Below are 19,012 nucleotides of genomic sequence, written 5' to 3' on the forward strand. Positions count from 1 at the left end.
GAAAGCCGAAGAGGAAATAGGTACTAAGTTTCATTACGAATTTTCGTCGACCCTTTTCCTGAATGCTGATGGATTTAAGCTTTTCGTATCGCTTCGTGATTGTGTAAACCTGGAGCTGAGACCTTCTTTCCCCAGCCATGAGGCAACTCAAGGCAAACTGATTTGGTTTTTATTGTCCAGGTAAGCCCTGCTGGATTGCACAGCAGTTGCTCAGAGGTGACTTGGCACAGGTAAGAAGAAATGCAGCTTCACCAGCCCTTCTGGGCAGGGTGCTTGGACCCATCATGGAAGGCGAAGTCTACATAATTACGCAGTTTTTAGCCATCTGAAAAAGGCCATATTTTCCTCCTGCTGGGGAGAGGTTGATGTCAGCTCTGGCATTTCTCTATGACAGAAATCTCTTCTCCTCTTTGATAAACCTCAGAGTTTATATGATACCACTTACAAAGTTTGTAACTATAGCTGGTTTATATTCGCCGTAAATGTGGAGAGAGAGTGCCAAAGAGGGACAAAAGCACTCCCAGAAAGCAATATGCTGTGAAGGGCCTGATATAGCCAGCCTGCAAGAGAAATGTGACGGCTGAAGCACTCTCTGCTCCCCACAGTACCCCGGGGTCTGGGCTAATCTTGGACATGCATCAGTTCAAACTCCATACGGACAGCAAGATTTTGCTCACACGAGCATTGTCTGACCTCTCCATTTCTGCTGAATATCTGTGTCACCTCCTGATTGCTCTCTCTGTAAAATAATCCTCCTTAAATTATTTAGCTCCATATTCTGCCTTCCCCTCGGCTTGTGTTCTAATTCTGGTGAGTGAGATGACCTCAATTAGAAATTCTTGCTTAAACATACAATATCAGTGAGACGGTTTCAGTTTGTCTTGTCCCCACTTGCCTTTCTTCAAGCCCAATTTTGTAAATTTTTGTTCATCTGCAGCTCATTAGCTCTAGTCATTACCTTCTATTAAAAGAAAACTTACTGGAAGATAATTATTTAGGTCACAAGAAGGCATTCAGAAAAATACCATAATTAAGGTTAACGTCTTCCTTTTCATTTCCTTGGAGGGATACTCTACTCTCTAACTATATGATCATACAAAACCAGGCCCTGTACCCACATACATGCAAGTTTTATACCAACATCATTCTTTGGTTTTGTCAGAAATAATTCCAATTTATGGTGGCAAATTCATTTCCAAATCGTAGTCTTTTATTGTTGCTCAGATTAATATGTACATGTATTCTCATTGAGATGTACAGCACTGTATGTCTCTTAACACTCTGTTCTAGCATCATTTGCATATACATTTTACACATTATTCTTATGTCAAAATCAGTAATAAAATGGTTACAAAAGTAGTTGCTGCCTGACAGACATAGAGGGGACTTCACACTTTATCAATTTTTGCAAAGAAAATTGAATCTTACTCCAGCATCCACTTGCCTACAATTTTTTTGACTTTTTTTACAAATGATCTGACACTAACTCAGAAATTTAATTCTGTGGCCCAACAAAAAAAATTACCATGCTTTTACTTTTTAAGCCAGCTATAGTGAACTACTAGTGCTTCCTCATTTACTTTTTATTATCCTCAAGAAGATCAGGGCCAACAGGCTTGAATGCTGACCGTCATGTGAACTGTGACTCTCCCTGTCATCATGGGCTTTAGAAGGTGACCCTGGGCTGTGATAGCCACCTGATATGAAGTTTATTTGAGAGGAGAATCAAGCTCAATTTCTACCTCATCTTTCCTGAAGCAAGTTATTTTGTGAAGAAAACCACATCTGTCTGACATGATTTGCCTTTCAAAAACCCTCCTGACTCACAATTAATAAGTAATTCTCTCAGAATGTGGAGTTTATGGTCCAACTGTTTGATCCCTAATCTCCAATATTAACTGTGGATTAACTTATACCTGCCTGGCATATTTTATCTGTATCCCACACAAGAAGCTCTTTTGTATTCTTTCAATAATCTCCATAATCTCCAGTTTGCTCTCATTAATACCGACGCATATTCTCCACAGATTTATTGTAAATGTATTTTCTTAACAAATTCAGAGGCAAAGAAAACATTTAGTTCCCCTGTCACTTTTTTTTCTAAGAGCTGAATTTATTGACCCATTATTTTTCTGTAGTTTTCATTCCTCCAGTATATTGATGGCATTTCCTATTTTTAAATATTTATATACTCTTTACTTGATTTCTTTTCTTCCCCTTTTGCCTTATGTTCTAATGTTACTTATGTTTCTTCTCATAAACTACAAACATTGCTGTACTGTTTTCTCTGTACCCGTACTTACAGCATTATTTCTTTACTCAAATACTGGCCAAATTCCACCCTGATAAACTTTGTTGGATTTGACAGATGGAAACCAAACAAACCACACTGGCATTGGTTTAATATGCTGATAGACTGCAAAATTAATCTCGTATTTACTTCCAGTATTTACTGACGTCAAAAGACACCTTTCTTTTTCCTCCTCCCTTTTCTCCCTGCTTTCCACAAAACTCACGTGCCCCATACATTTTTTCTGTCATAAATAGCTGCTCCTCGAGCCCTGCTGGAGATGGATGGTGTCATTGACATCTGATTCCAGTGACCCCGCTGTTCACGACACCAAATACACTTACGTCACTCATGTTTAAGATTGCTTGATGAGCACAGAGGGTTGCTGTCTTCCATTCAAGGCACTAGACAGAATGGCGAGAAAGAGAGAGGATTAGGCCTAGAGCTGTTAGACATTTTTCTTTGCAAAAGACAAACAATCCATTCTCCAGTTCCTGGAAGTTGTTTATTTTGTAGCTTTTTTTCTGCATTGTGTGGCATTTCAAAGAAAATCTTAAAAATGCACTATCTAATGAAAAAAGCAGGTTGGTTAAGAAAAGTTATTCTGGTAAATATTCTGGTAAATTCTGGTAATTCAGTAAAATAAAAAAGAAGAAATATTTGCAGAAAAATGAAAAGAGCTCCTTTTCAAACCCTGTGAGATGAATATGACTTTGCTCTATTTTGGAAAACAATGTCTCTGTTTTTCCATCACTTCTGGTAAGCATTCAGGAAGAGGGCTGAAGCAAGAAGAGATTTATCGAGAAAAAGTACATTCTACAGCCGAGATAAGCATAGGCTTTCTCACTAACAGCAGCCTTAGAAAGATGTTTGAGATGCTGCAAGCACAGCTTCCTGCAGCCTATTGGAGATGTACCTGGTGCCTTTTCTTTAATCAGTGGAAGTACATTATGCGGGTAAGTGTACCAATATCAGGCCTGGTGCTCGATATGCAAGTATGGCCTTTGGTGTTCCCACCAGTAGTTACTATCTCTGGTAATTCTGAAGTCTTCTCACTGGCAACCCAGCAGAGTCAGTCAGTCCTGACCACCTGTATCAGAGCAGGGGAGAAAATCTAGATCAGGCTAGTTAACTCTACTGTCAATTTTGGTGTATTTATTATTTTATCACTTAGACTAGTGACAGCACTTTGAGGCCTTTCCTGTGGACTGGGCCCCCACTGTGCTCTGTGTTGTACAAGGGTCTGAATACTTTACACTCCTCAATAAAAACCCATCCAGGAAGCATGAGAAGATAAAGAAACAACAGTTGTCAGATCAGCAGTGAAGCTGCAGGATTTTGGGCCAGGGTTGCAGCAGTAGCCTTACAAATGGATGGGGACAGGATCACTTTAGCCAAGTCAAAGCTGGAGAAATGGATGTTGCACCAACGGAGGCGTGAGATCAGGAGGAACTGGATAAGATTCTAGCTGGGTGATCGTATCGTATTGTATAAAATAAATGATGCAGAATAAATGTAGAAGACCTTCACAAGCTGGATATGGCAGAGATGACTCCTCCTGGGTGCATGAAACACCCATGGCAAGCTGAACTGGGGATATGATCTGCAGTGGTCAAACCAGGAACTAGTTAGGCTGTTTGGACTGAGTGGAGGATATGGGGGATAAAGAGAGATTTTTTAGCCATGAGGGGGTTGAACTGACATCCCGAAAGAGATGTCTGACAGACTGGCTACGATTATAGTTTGGACGGAAGGAGACAGCTGGAATTGTAGACAGATCTGAGTGCGGTGACGAATGTGAGCTCTGTTTGCAAACGAAACCACCTGGTTATGAGGTGGGGAGAGAAGGTTGGGTGGAACCAAGGACAGAGCCCTGTAGCCCCAGAACCTGAAGGGAGGATGAGGAAGACCTCCCCACTGGAGGGCAGGGAGAAACACATCCAGGGAAGACAAGAAGAGGGTGGCCTGCATTGAAAGTGATGGACAGGCCATGAAAAGGAAGGAAGAGGAGGTTGCAGTCTGATTTAGTATTCTAAATTAGGGAACTGCCTTTAAATCCCTTGCCCACCCATATACCTGGTGACATCTGAACTCTAAAAACACATAAGCTGCAGGCACTCAGTCAGTCCCCCATTTGAGAGGCAGAGAAGGTTATTGGCAGCCCAGAAGAATAAGCAGACATGCCCGTCTGCAGGGAAAGCTGCAGGAAAACCCCCGACTGCGAGAGCTGCAGCCGTGTAGGCATGAGGAGAGGCAAGGACGAGAGTCAGAGCGTTCCCAGCTGCCCGTGCAAGGAGCGGGGAGCTATTGCAGGAGCTGAGAGCAGTGGCAATGCATGAAAGAGGAAGCAGTGAAGTCCAGGCACGATGCTGAGATTGTCAAAAGCACGTGGAAGAAGAAACATGAGGAAAACAACTGAGATGCCAAGAATATCATTGGCAAGGGAGCTGTTGAAATCCACCAAGAGATGAAGAACATCAGGACCAGGAGGGAGAGGAAATGGCAAAACAAAAGATAAAGAGCGGACTTGCGCAGACACATCCCCGCGCATGTGTCAACAGCAGCCCCTGTTCCCTGGGCCACATCCAAAAATATCAATTCACTGTCTTCTCCAAGGAGGCTGAGCAGAGCAGGTTCTGGACACAGATTTTGGCCAGGAACAGAGGCTGTGTGGCTGACGTCCAGCCAAGGGCTCGCTTCTGCCGTGGTCTTTTCCCTCTCTTAATTACCCACAACCAACAGCAGCCCCCCCTGCCCTGAAGCACACATCGGAAGCAGCCTGTTTTCTAGCCATTGTGCTTTTGTTAACTTATCCTACATTTGCCACTGATTGCTAGTGACATAGGCCTGGTGACATTTATATCCACTTTTGTTTCTTTGCTCTGTTTGCTTGTATTTGGATTTAGGTTACTGCTTTGTGGTATATGAAATGGGGTGAGCCTTTGTATAATACATGGTGGATGATGCTTATTTAAAAAAGAGGGACAAAAGGGAGAAGTGAATGATTTGGTACAGCAACTCAATAAGCCAAAATGTATTTTATAAAAAAAAAAAAATTTGGTGGTTGTGTAGTATAATATCACGTACTGAGCAGAATTCGTGGCTCTGCATAAGTTAGTGCAGTGCCTTGACAGAGAAAAAGATTAATGAAATCTTCGCTCTCTGCTCACACAAAAAATGGTTCTCACAGACTCCCTTAAATCTCTTGTCATTGCCAAACTCCCATTTTCTTTCCCCATGAACTCAAAAGCTGGAGATGAAAAGGCTCAGAGAAATTTTGCCAACCTCCAGCTTCATATTTTCTGGCATCGACATTTAATTATTTTTGCAGGCATGTGGTAGGCAAGTCTTTGCCATACATTTTTTACATACAGGGGATGAAATTTCTTGTGGTGATTAGAAGGTGGTACCTGAGGTGGGGTGAGGAGGTTCATTGGCTTTGAAAACGATTATCTGTATATGAGAAAAAGATGTGTAGGACACTTTACATATGATAAAATAAGAAAATTTAGCTCCTGGGGGCTAAATATCTAAGCCTCTGTCCTGCCTACATTTATGTGTATGCTCAGCTTAACCTGTGTGTGTGACTGCTGAGGACTGGGAAATTGTTGGGCTTGATACAGTCCCTGACAGGTGTTTAGTGCCATTTGAGATGCCCTCGGATGGTCTGTGTGGCCTCCGGCTGCTGGTGCAGAGGGACAGGGGTCTCCGGCCAGTGCCATCATACCTGCCACCCCTCGCAGATGTCCCAGGAATTGGAGGCCACCTCTGGGCGACTTTGGGTGGCTCGGAGTTGGGGGGTACTTAGCCCAGGGCTAGGGAGGAGGTTTGGGGAGCCTATGTGTGCAGAAGGTGCCGGGGCCAGGCGACGGCTGGTGTAGCACCAGTGGGACGGGGCTGACCCCGTCGTGTTTCTGCTGCTGAAACGCTCCCCAGCCCCATGGCCTGGCCGAGTAGCACCCGGCTCTCCCTCAGCTACTATGGGAGCTTGAACATCGCATGTGCATGGCCATACCTAAGTGGAAGTGTCCTAATCCAGCCCAATCTGCTTTGTCAGTGGCAGGAAACAACGGTGGAAAAGGTTGGAAAATGAACCTGGCACTCATTGCTTTCCCCTTAGAGAGGACCCAGCCGCAGCCTGGCCTGCTGGTTGTGTTGTCCTGAGTTGCTCATTATTTTAGGCGCCCTGAGTTGCTTAAAGCCTGTCCTCCTTTGCAGCTGCTCTTTTAGCAGCACTGTGGATTGGCAATTGATTTTCCTTTGCTTTTTTTCCTAGTGCAAGAATAAAAATTGGAGTGTTGAACAGTTCCCAGTTTCATATTTATGGCAGATACAAATGCCAGCAGAAAGAGTCGCTACATTGCCTAAAACTGTCCTCCTTCAGCACTTCTCTTTCTGCCCTTGCCCCTTCTTTTCCTCATGACTCTCTTTCTCACCGGGCCCAGCCCAAGGTCTTTGCCCTGCCGGGTCTTTCCCTACGCAGGTGGAAAGGTGCTCCTGCCAAGGTCTGGGGCATTTACCCAGAAGATCTGACTGATGAACGAGCCCATGGCTGCCATAAAGCAGCATGCACAGTTCTCACTAATGTCACGTACAAATAGGTGTGCTTTGCCAAACAAAACCCCCAAAGGGACAGGACTTTTGAAAGTGGCTTCTGTCCAACTTTGAGTTTTGATGTTAAAAAAATTTTGGTTTATTTGGAAAGGCCTTTCACTTTTAGTTATTTCCTTTTTTCCCCTTTTGGAAGAAAAAAAAAAGGAAAGAAAAGATTTAAAAATATAAAGTGATGTGGTTTTCCCTCATGGAACAAAACTGAGCTGAATGCTTTCAACCTGTTCTCCTACCACACAGAGGAGCAGAGACATACATGGCTCTTTATGGTAAGCAAAGAGTGTAAAAATACTTAACAGGCTCTTGCTTAGACAATTATAAAGCAGTGAGCTCAAACTTTCCAGGTGGGTGGATCACGCTCCTCGTCATGATGTTCTTGCCCGTTCCTTGAGGGCACCAAGGAGGTGGCTGTCCCTTGGGCAGTTCATGATGCCTGACCCCAACGTCCTCTCTGCGAAGCCCCCCGGAAGTGGCAGGCAGCAGCCTGCTGGCTTGCGAGAGCTGCCCTGACAGTGCTGGGGCAATTCCTCAGCCCATGGCTTGTTTATTCCCAAGAGAAGGGGTACCAGGAACAGGTTGCAGACTGGGTAAATAGTCCTGCTTGTCTGCATTCGGTCTATATATGGGCTGTGGCCTTGGTACTCCAGATGTGGAGGCCTCTGCACCTGTCCAGATGATACACTAATGGTGCAAGTAAGAGCAATGCAGGATAATACGAGTGGAAAAGACTCAAAAAAAGTGGCTGTTGTGTGAGAGCCCAATCTTGTGAACCAGGCTGAGGGATATGCACTTTGCTGTTGGGTGTTGCAGTTTACTTGCTGTTACCATAAGGAGTTAGCCAGATAAGTAGGTAGTGAGGAAGCTGTTTCAGAGGCAGGAGGTGGCATGACAGATGGTGCCAATCTGGAGGGGATAGTAGCATCCAAGGGTGCTGCTGAAAAGGAGCAAGGGAAAGAGTGGAGGAGGACTGGAGGCTCAGCTGTCAGGAAAGGCAGAGGTAAGGGGAACCGAGGGGAGCTTGGGGATGCAATATACAGCAGAGAGAAAGGTGGTGAATAAGGTCCAGGCCTGGAGAGGACGAAAAAAGGTTAAAATGATGGAAAAGGAGGTTATCCATATAAGTACACTGTGTATGATGGTGTAAGAGCTTGGGGGGCAGTACTCAAATTTGCAGTGCACTTGGCAAGTGCATACTATGGTAGCTGGTAAATGGTTTCCAGATGCTATTCATGTTCCTGCTGTCCTTCTGATAGGTGATACCTTTTTTCCAATACAATGGTATCCCCTCAGTGGAGCTGTGGGTCAGAGCGGGGGAGATGTGGTCTGTTCCAGTTAATTCCATAATCGCAATCTAACTGCTGACAGAAAGTGTTTTGGTAGCTTCTTAGACTGGTCTAATGATTTTACACTGTGTACACTTTGAAGAGCACTCAGCCTTGCTGGCTCTGCCAGCGTGTTAACATGTCGGGGAATGAAACAGTTCAGCTGAGACTGGAGGCGAGCTGCAGGAGCAGGCAGTGGGGAACGGGTTAGATGCCAGTTGTGTCTTCTCGACACTTGTATTGCCAGGGCCACAGAAACAGGCAGACTGGAGCATGAAGTGAGTACATTGTTCTTAATTTATTAAGAAAAGAACAAAGACAAATTGCTATTAAGCCATCTTCTAACAGAGAGTAGAATTCTCCTCCAAAAAATGGCTATTGCAACCACCCTCCTATCCTTACAGAGCCCTTTTTGCCCCAAGATCTTGAAGCACATCTTGGTTTGGACATTATAATCCTCAGTTTGCATACTGAAGACAGGGGCTCAAAGCTGGGAAGATTCAGTTGTCCCTTGCCTATCTCCAGCCTGGTAGCAAAGCCAGGCCTTGAGCAGGGTTTTTTTGAGTGCTAGTTTGGGGCTGTACCTCTTAGGACATGCTGCCTCACTTGCCAAGTGAGCAACAAATTCTGTATTTAAAATCACTCATTCAATAACACCCTTTCATTTTAGACAAGGATTGAACATTTCTGTACAGCATCCCTCAAAACGCCTGTAGCTCAATAAATTGCAGTGGAATTAGACAGCAATTTCTTTTCCACCATATAAGCCTCCCCCATGCATCTTTATTAATAGTTTTCAAATGTTGAAGTTAGGTCAACAGAATTGCAATTGTTTTTCCTATAATCTTCCAGCCAAGGGAGGGAGTATTTATGCAGATACTGCTCAGAGTACTTGAGAAAATATTTGTTTGTGGCTTCAAGTAAAGGACTGCAAATTTCCAGCAGCATCCCCCCGGGTTATTTCAGAGTCCTGTGCTTAGGGAATTCAGCTATGGTAAAGGAGGGCAGCAGCTGGCAGACCTCACATGTGCTGGATGGCTTTTGCTCCTGTGAGTAGCTCCCAGTAGATCCAAGGGACTACTTTTGTAAGCACCATTAAATTCAGATATATTTCAAAATTTGCCCTGGAAAGCCTGGTAGGGACAATTCATCAATGAACTGCGTGTTTTTCCAGTACTCTGAACAGAATAATTTCTTTCCTTCTTTCCTTCCTTCCTTCCTTCTTTCTTTCTCTTTCTTTCTTTTTATTTCTTTCTCTCTCTCTCTTTCTTTCTCTCTCTTTCTCTCTCTCTTTCTCTCTCTCTCTTCCTTTCTCTCTTTCTCTTTTTCCCTCTCTTTCTCTCTTCCTTTCTCTCTTCCTTTCTATCTTTCTCTCTCTTTCTCTTTCTCTCTTTCTCTCTTTTAATTATTTATTCATTCTTTCTTTCGTTCTTGTGTCCTTTCATTCTTCTCTTCTCTTCTGTCCTTTTCTTCTTCTCTCATTTCTTCCTTTTCTTTCTTTTCCTTGACATAGATAATTGAAAAATCCTCATTTTGGAATTCCTTTGTCCCTTCAAAAGGCACTGAATAGTGATTCCAAAATAGCTCAGCCTTTTCTTTTAATCCATAATTCATCATCCTAAATTGTTGTTCACTCATGGCAACCCTGAATGAAATGTCACAGAAGCAGCATAAAGAAAAGAAATCAAGCAAATGAAAAAGGGACAAAAGCAAAAGTAGCAAACCCTGAGGGTACCTGTGAAGAGAAATAATTTAATCCAAAAGGCTCCTGGGCTCTGATATAGGAAACTTGACTTGTACCACGTGTGTCATCATTTATTAGCAGAACACAGGACGGCCTTGTCCTGAGCTGTGCTGCAGAGAGACTGCCTCCACCGGGGCCGCGGCTGCCCAGCATGTGTCAGGATAGTTCAGTAGTTCAGGCACTGGAGGCCTCGTTTCCAAACATGAACGTCTCAGTTACACCTCCCCCATATAAATGCGAAGTAACAATAAGGCAAGGAGGCACGTGAGGCCCACGGCAGCTATCCAAAGGGACACTCACTGTACATGTTCACCTGCCTGCTGTACGCCCCCGTGCTCCAGTTTAAATTCCCAAGTAAGAAATGTGCACAGAACTAAACTCCCCATTTGATTTTATGGAGAAAGAGGTTCTTCCTAGTGGTTTGCACCCAGACTTAATGGATGAAATAAGCAGGGCCAGAAATGAGGAAGACATGACAAAGTTACTGTCTCCAGCCCCTTGGACCTTCACAAACAGGATTCCTGTGAGCGGTCAGGTCTGGCTTTGTCCAGACTTTCCCCATCCCATAGGAGACTATCATGTATCTGTGATTTTTTCCTGCCAGTGCCAAGAGCTGGCACTGACCGAGCCTGAAGGGCCTCCTCTGATCCTCATGAAAAGTTGTAACGGCCATGAAAATGCTGGGAGAGTGGGACCGCAAAACAGGAAAGGATCCAAGGGGGGTCTTCCAGCCTGTGAGACTGATGTAAGGGGGGGTTTGTACCCACAGCAAAATTCACCTGTGCCCCCCAACACACGGGAGGTCTCACAGTGCTATGCTCATCAACATGAATGTCATATTAATCTGGGATTTCTTGAAGATGACTTCATCTGGAGTGAATCCAAAGAGGGAGTTTTGTGGATTGCAAGCTGTAATCTGTCTTTACCTTTAAACCCATCAAGCTCTGGAAGTTGTAATTTGGAATTGGCTCCCTCCATAGGCTGTGAAGTACCATCAGCTTCAGAATTAGGAGCAGATAGCTCAGGCAGAGCCCAGAGAGAAGGCAGGTAGCAAGCCGGGCAGGCAAGAAAGGATCCGAGAGCTGGAATGAATCACATTACTATGTGCAAGCCTGATTGCCTGCTCCTGCTCCCATTGACGGCAGTGGGGAATGCTACTATCACCTGCAGGGGAAACAATATAAGGCTCACTTTTGGGAGGAACAGATCAAAAGTGAGTACAAAATACTTGTACATACGATAGCACTGTGATTTGAATCCTATTTGTCCTGAGCTGCTTGTGCAAGGATGTCTGAGAACATTAGCTATTGGTTGACAAGCTGCCATAAAAAGATTTTAAGGTCCCCCTGACAAAAGAAATGAAATGGAGAAAGCCAGGAGGTTAGTAAATACAGTTTTTAACCCTTCATCTCACTTGTCCCCCTAGGCTTGTCAAGTTAGAGCTGTGCTTTACATACACTAGCCTAAGTCAGTCTTGATTCTCCAAACAACATCAGCAAAAGAATTGACGGTAAACATCTTCAAAGCCTTTTAAAAGCCTGCTCAACTGTGAGAGAGAAGGGTTAAGCCCTCAATCCAGCAAGGTGTTTAAACACGTGCCCTTACTTTAAGCATGTGAGCACTCCCATTGATTTGCACTTAAGAAATCTGCCGAGCGAGGATCCTGGGTATGGCATGGCGGTTACACACAAGCTGAGCTTTTGGCTTGGGCAGCCCTATGACCGTCCTGAGGAAACTCATGTGCTTGGCTCGGTTGCGGCTGAAGGGAGATTCTTCAAGAGGTAGATAGTATTGCAGCATGGCCAGGATTAAAATACAAAATTTCCCAGATCCTTGCTCTCTGGCTCACTCAGCACTTCTCTCTCAACTGTTTAACTGTGCTCAACTACTTGTAGCTTTGGAATAAGCCACAGCGGCCAGAGAGTCTCTCAGAAAAAAACAAACTTTCACTCAGCATTTTGGCACTTACAGTTCTGGCCATCACCGACACGGAAAAGAAAAGATGCAGCCAAAAAGTTTAAAGTCTTGGAGAGAAGATATTGTAAAAGTTCGATTATAATCAGGGAGGACAGTTTCGGGAAGCAGAGAGGAAACAACAATTTGGGTCTGATTGTACTCCTTCTGGCAAAATAGCCACCCCATGCATGAGATCATTAATACGGCTTTTCTCCAAGCTGATAAAAGAAGTTCCTGGTGTGTACGCCTTGCTCACATGCTCAGATAAACCAGTTGCCAGATTAGAATTTAAAAGGCAATTTTGCCTCAGGTCAGACATACTGACCTGGTTGCGCCCTTTGCAGCGGGAAGCCGGGTCTGCTTTCCCCAACCCCCGGGACGTGCTCCCTGGCTGTCTACCTGTGCCCTCAGATGGGAGCAGCTTTCAGTCTTGTACAACAAGACTTCAGCTTATACAGGGACATCAGGAAGGATCACAGGGCAGGGTGGACCTAAGCCCCGCTGCACGCTGCCTGTGACGCCAGGGCCAGGACGCAGCAACACCTACACCGTCCCTTCCCACCTTGTGTTTCTAAAATCAGGCCAGCTTGTTTGCAGTGGGGAGGCAGCCCTGCTGCAAGCAGCAGCTGCTGGTAGATTTGCAAGTAACTATTATCACAGGAAGGGGATAAGGTGGATAGAGAGCACACGGTGTGTTGATTCTGTTTGGCAACCACCACATCTTCTGATCTGTTAACGTGCAAGCGGAGGCCTACTTTCCAAGCAGACCAGAGCCTCTGTGCAGGGCATGCCACCCAGCCTTCGGTGGGAGCTGCGGCGCGCAGGTGGCTGGAGCACACCATGGAGAAAGCCTGGAGAAAGCGAGGGCAGGCAGGCTGGGGAGCAGACGGCTGCCTCGTCTGGAATTCCACTTCCCTCCGCCTGGCCTGGGACTTTACAACTTGTTTATACAATAGTAATCCCGAGCACTTCACGTGACAGATCCCTGGCGATACATTTCGGGGCAGTTGCACTGATTTATGCTGCTCGAGGGCTTGGCCTGTATTTTCCAAAGGATTTTCCAAAATTTGCTAATGAAAAATACCAGTAGGTCTAATCAGCAGAGGGCTGGGGCAGCAGCGACCGTGGGCTGCCCAAGTGGAGGCCCCTTCTCCCCAGCCTCCCAGGGAAGCCCCAGCACAGCCTCCTCCAGCGTATGGGGGGCACCAGCTGAGGTCTGGAGGCACTGCGGCACCCCTAGTTCATCTACTGCGTCTCACCCCCTCTGCCAGGCTGTCTGTAAAGCACTTGGCTCCCACGTGCAAACACTGCGGTGCACCCCTCCCAGGGCACGAGGGTTTGAAAGCCTTGACGTCAATTAACCCTTTCTGCCCAAAAGAGCAGGCCAGATTTGGTGCCTACACGACTGAGCTCTGGGAGAGGTAGGAATGAGTTGAGAGTGCATCAGGGCCTGCAAAACCCCATTCCTCTGAGCAAGATACAGTAACAGCTGTAGAGTCTTGACTTCTGCACCTTCCTGCTGCTGTGCAACTCAAAAACAGAGCACTGCTGTTGCCAGCACCTACCGGGGGGGAATGATTTGGCAGGAGATAGGAAGCAGGAGAAGGGGCATGAGTGACGGGGAAGGAAACACGTGCTGCCCTGCTGGAGCCTTGAACCGGCCTCAAACCTGCATGGGAACAGCCCCACAAGGTTGGCCCCAGGCTGCCCCAGCTCAGGCTCTTGGTTCCCAAGTGGACATCAAGACAGACCTTCAATATGCAACCCTCATCGCCCTGCTGCTGGGCTGGACACGCTCCTTGTCCGCCGGCTTCCCTCATGCCGCTGCATTCCTTTGGAGTAAGGATCAGCATGAATGTAGGCAGCCAAATGACAACTGATGTCCAGGTGGGAGAAATTCCCTCCCTCTGTGTTTATGGATCAGTGGAGAAAGGGCGTATGGGAGAGAAGAGTTGTTGAAAAGACCGTTTAGAAGATAAATCAGATTGTTTGTTAGGATTTCAAAGCCTGTGTACACATTATTAGTATGTAAACAAGTCTTGCTGCTTTTTTTTTTTTTCTTCCTGTTACAGGATTGCAAAACTCATCTCCGAACAGACCTTTTTTTTTTCCTGTTGCTAAAAGCAGCAGAAATGATATGCATGGTCTGGGGGGATCTGAACAGAAAAACCCAGCAAACACCATCCATCCTCTCTCCAACCTGTGTCTAAATTTTTTCTCTTTTCTTCGCTCTTCCCTCAGGGCTCAGACACTTGATGGAGTTACTGTGGCTTCTTGAACTGCCATGGTAACTTGATAGTCTGTCCAGGCCCAAGAGGAGCTCACTTTTCCATTGCTGAAAGCAAAAGGCCCCCCTTTTTGTTTCAGAAGGTGAGAAAGGTTGAGATGATGAATTAAGAACATCACCTCCAGAAAGTGAGGTTTGGTCCTAACCTCACTGTTCTGGTAAGAATTTATACCGTGGGTTTTCACCTGGAATTCATTTTAATGATTACATCATGCGAGCTCTGGCAAAAAGCTTAAGCTGGAACAACAAAAAGACAATATCACTGGCTGTGATTATTTAATCTTGTCTGGGCTACTTTGTTTTCAGAGATCTCAAAGACTTCCTCTGGGGCCACTACCCTCAAGAAAGCGCCTTAGCCATAGGTGCGGTGGCTGGGGTGTGGGTAGTGCCTGTGTCTGACACAGCTCGTCAAAAGCAAGGCACAACCCCACGCTGAACAAGCCTGCAAAGTTAGGGGCTCCTTTGCTGCAAAATAATGAAAAGAGAACACCGTGCCAAAATGCTTTTCTGTATAAGCAATTTACAAACTAGCAGAGAAGAGTGTTTTGAAACGCTTCACTGTGTCATTGCTTATCGGATGCTGAGCAAGTATCTGCCCCCTGTGTTCATCCTGTGGCTTCCCTAAAAGCAATGGGAAGAGCAGAGAGCTGAATGTGGCCTTCCAGGCCCTTCCGTGGCAGAGGCAGAGGGGGCACCCTGACCTGACTCAGGAGCCAAAGTCCAGACTCACACATTTCTGAAGCTCAGGGGAGCTCAGCATCATTGTGTCTCAGCTCCTCCTTTGCTCTAAATCCGATGGAGGTTTGACAGGAGACCTCAGGAGGTCTGGCATTAGCTCCTGCAGACCACGACCAGCGTAGAGCAGCTGCAGGGCTGGATGGGGCCCTGCTCGCTGCTTGCACCACGTCACGTGGAGGGAGGGGATCAGACTGGTCTCAGAGGGGTTTCTGAGGTGGAACGAATGCCTGAGGAAGGGCCTCCTCAGGCCAGAATAGAAGAATTAAATGCAAACTCTGCACCTGATTTTAGTGGAAGGATTTTCCATGTGAGGTTGGCAAGGGTACTTTAATGAGTATCATTAGACTCAGGTAACACTGCATTTCCGTGTAGGGTTGCCTAACTCTCTTGCTGTGCTTTCAAGCTGAACATATGTTTTCAATTATTAATATGATTAATGGGAATGAGGTGACTTGAATCCCAATGAGGTCTATCTTGCCATCATGTGCAAAGCCCCGCAATACAGGTAAGGATTTTTAGCAGGTTTAGAGACCCATAATTAGACCCCTCACTGCATGAAGCCCCTGGGTAGCTCCTTCTTTGCCACCACAGTGCGTACAGAAGCCTCAGAGCCCCGATGGCTCCTGCCCTGCGTCTCCAGGGGCATGGGGTGTGAAAGTCAGCAGCCAGGAGCCAATTCCACACTGCACTGCACCCGCTTGGCATGGGTTTTGGTCATGAGTCTCAGAAGAGTTCAGTAATATGAAACCAGCCTCCAGCCGTCTTCATCTGGGAAAAGCTCCAGGAGTCATAAATCTCCACTTCAGCTGGGAATCTCCCACCATTTTGTATGAGCTCTAAACCTCTTTTTGCATTCTTAGTGGACAGATTTTCCTAATGCGTGCATCCTTTTTACTCTGCCACGTCTTTGAGAAGGGAATATGGTTCAGTATCTAGAACAAGAAAAATAAATTTGGAAATACTTTTATTGTTTAATTCCTCCCCAGCTGCCAAACCAAGAAATCATCGCTATACATAGACCTTTTCCCCCCACGTCAGTTATGCCCTGGCCTAATTCCTTCTGACACAAATATGTCACCCACCCAAAATCTAAAGGATGAGTGTATTTACTGAAGGTCCAATCTAAAAACGGAGGAATATTCTCCTTCACATCAACAAAAGCAAAGTACTGCCATGCGCTGGAACTAATGAAGCCAGCATTCCCACTGGTTGAAAGAAAGTTCCTCTTTAAACTTTCCTGGGGTTGCTACACTTCTCAATTTGCCTCCTCTTGCAGATTCCCTGGCTTCAAATGAGGGTTAGTTCATGTTACAGCCTTTATCTCAGCCATGGTACTGATAGGGGCTGTCTCCTCTGTCGGGATGCCTATTTTCATGGATTCTGTAAGAAATTAATTATCTCCAATTATGGCTGGAGCTGCTGAAAAGGTTCAGTGTTACAAGGAGAGAACAAGCAGGCAGAAGGACACATGGATGATGATTTCATTAATCATTATTTCCACGGGAAATGTAACTAAAAATTGCTATGCAGTGCAAGTGCAGATGGTTTTTGCAGTACCAGCAGTGTGTGCACATGTGTGTATGCAGATAGTTATAAAATATAGTGAGCATCAAGAAGCCATGTGACTAAATCTGCTTGTTAGTTTTGAAATATTCTATACATATGTACATCTGTGTATTTACACACAAACATATAAATGACATGTCCCTGTCTGTCTATATGCATATATGTGTGTATATGTGTGCATTTATCTGTCTAAGCATTCCATATATATTTAGACAGAGTATATAGAATTGTCAAAATAGGCTGGTATATGATTATTTGTAATACTGCACTTCAGACATATACTTTTTCTTTTCAGATTTAGCAAATCTAACAAATAGAGTACATATCAGGTTTCCTAAATTCACTGACTGAAAGGAGTGGGAGTGTGTGTGTGGGAGTGTGTGTGTATAATAGGTGATGTGCAGTCATACAAGGGTTGGACTCACTAAGGTGAGAGACAGCTACGTAATGCAGAAGCAGTAAGGCCATTCCAAATAACACCTATTGCCACGATGATTACTGCAATCTGAGCGTCTGTATGTTAGTGAATGGTCTGAGGCAATCTGCTCATTTTCCATCAAGTAATCAATTTCATCAATTTCAAGCAGGTAATTTTACTGTTAGTAAACACAAAAACTCTTGTTAAAAGAATAATCTGAGAATTGGTTACAGTCAGTATTTCCATGTGTGACTGTAACTGGGATCTGTACAAATACAAACTTGCTTGGTAATAAACTATGAGTTCCCAGCCTGTAAAACACTTCTAATTGAATTTGCACTCACTGCTGTTTTGCTTGGGTGAGCTGAAGTGAAGAAGTCTGGAGTGTTACCAGTTAACTAATGGCATGTTAGTAAAAGCCATGGAATAGACTCAACACAGTCGTTGCTATGGGTGTACGATCAGAGAAGCTGCTGTCAAACAGTAACAATTTTTGGTAATTGCCAAGCATGGCGAGAGGCAGCAATCCTCTATATTCCATTACCCATCCTCTGAGATGCCCAGTTTTGCTGAGGAAGAGATTTTACGGAAAGAACCTATATTTAAAGTCAATCGAAGTCTGAAGAAATCTCAGTTTTCTTGCGTCACCAGCACTCGGTGCAACAAACTGCTGGGAGTATACAGAAAAGGCAAGGCAGAGGGCAAACTGCTCTTGTGTCGGGAGTGTGGGTAGGACAAAAAAAAGCGAAGGTGCTGTGTTTTGTTTGAGGCAAGGCCTGCCCAAACTTGGGACCTCATGCCAAAGCAAGCTGCTGCTCATGCAGGAGCCTCTTCCAGGCTGTGAGCCCTGTTCGGCACGACTCTTCCCTGGCATAAACCAAGATAAGAAGGTTTTGGGAGGTCCTGGGATTTCAACTGGAAAAGAGAAGAGCAAAGGGCTTTTCAGTGTCTCTGGCTGGTGGACACGCTCTTCCCACTTGCCACATTGGCTCCTGGGAGTACTTTTACTCCCGCTCCCGCTTACCAGCTGCCTCCACTCAGGGGAGCAAGCTCTGTGTCCCCCAGGTATTTGCTATAGCAGGGCCCAGCCAAGCAGGCTGACTCCCTCATTCATGTCTTGTGGTTTAGTATGGTAAATATAACTTGGCAATCTGACTTTAATAACAAACGCTCATCAATCCTGGAAGATGTGTACAGCTTAGGACCAGCAGACACAGTCTGTCGTGGCTTGTGCAGCATCGTTAGCTGGAGCCCAGGCAGGTTGCCGTGTTCATCTGCCTGCTGTGCTATCAGGTTTTTCGTTGGCAAACTTCCAAAAGTCTCTGTGCCTTTTTTGCCAAATACTTGTCTTTCACACTGAGCGTGAAATGAATTCAGTAGTGTTACTTTGCTTTTACCAAAGCAGAAACTACAGCACTTGAAATCTCTAAAGTGGATGGAGAGAGGAGCATTTCCAAAGATGTCTGAGGATGTACCCACTGGGCCAGAAACAACAGCCTGCATCCAAAGGCAATGAAGCTTAGCGCTTTTGGCCTACCATCAACCTGAGTCGGGGCAAGACCCCACACGCTGCCCCAACAGCTCCAGTCTGCCTGCTCACAGCCCTAAACTACTCCCAGGGTGAATTAAGGGAAACTGCATTAAGGACTCTCTATTGCGGCACAAGAGCATTCATGCCACTGCTGATTCTGTATCAGCAACTAATCCACTTCCAAAGTCAAGGCAATTTAATTCTCCTGTATGTCCCCATATCGACAAGACTTGAATGTGACTGAGATAAAACTTCTCTTCCATTCCTAAAGTGAACGGAGAGATACTAAATTTCCAGAAGTGAGGGGTACCAATGACACTGAGGCAAACTTGAAGCATCACCATAACCTACTTCCTAAAAACCCTATGAAAACCCTCAAGTCCATGCAAGAGGAGGCATTCGGTGGCTTCAGCAGAGGAGTAAGGGCGAGTAACCCGGGGCTCTGCCATTTCCCATGCTTAGAACATGTCCCTTCAGCTGAAGGCAATGCCATGAACAAAACCATACTCTTCTGTCCACGTTGTTTCCAAGTGCAGTCAATTTTAGATA

This window comes from Dromaius novaehollandiae, chromosome 3 (genome assembly GCF_036370855.1).
Source record: "Dromaius novaehollandiae isolate bDroNov1 chromosome 3, bDroNov1.hap1, whole genome shotgun sequence".
Taxonomy (NCBI): domain Eukaryota; kingdom Metazoa; phylum Chordata; class Aves; order Casuariiformes; family Dromaiidae; genus Dromaius; species Dromaius novaehollandiae.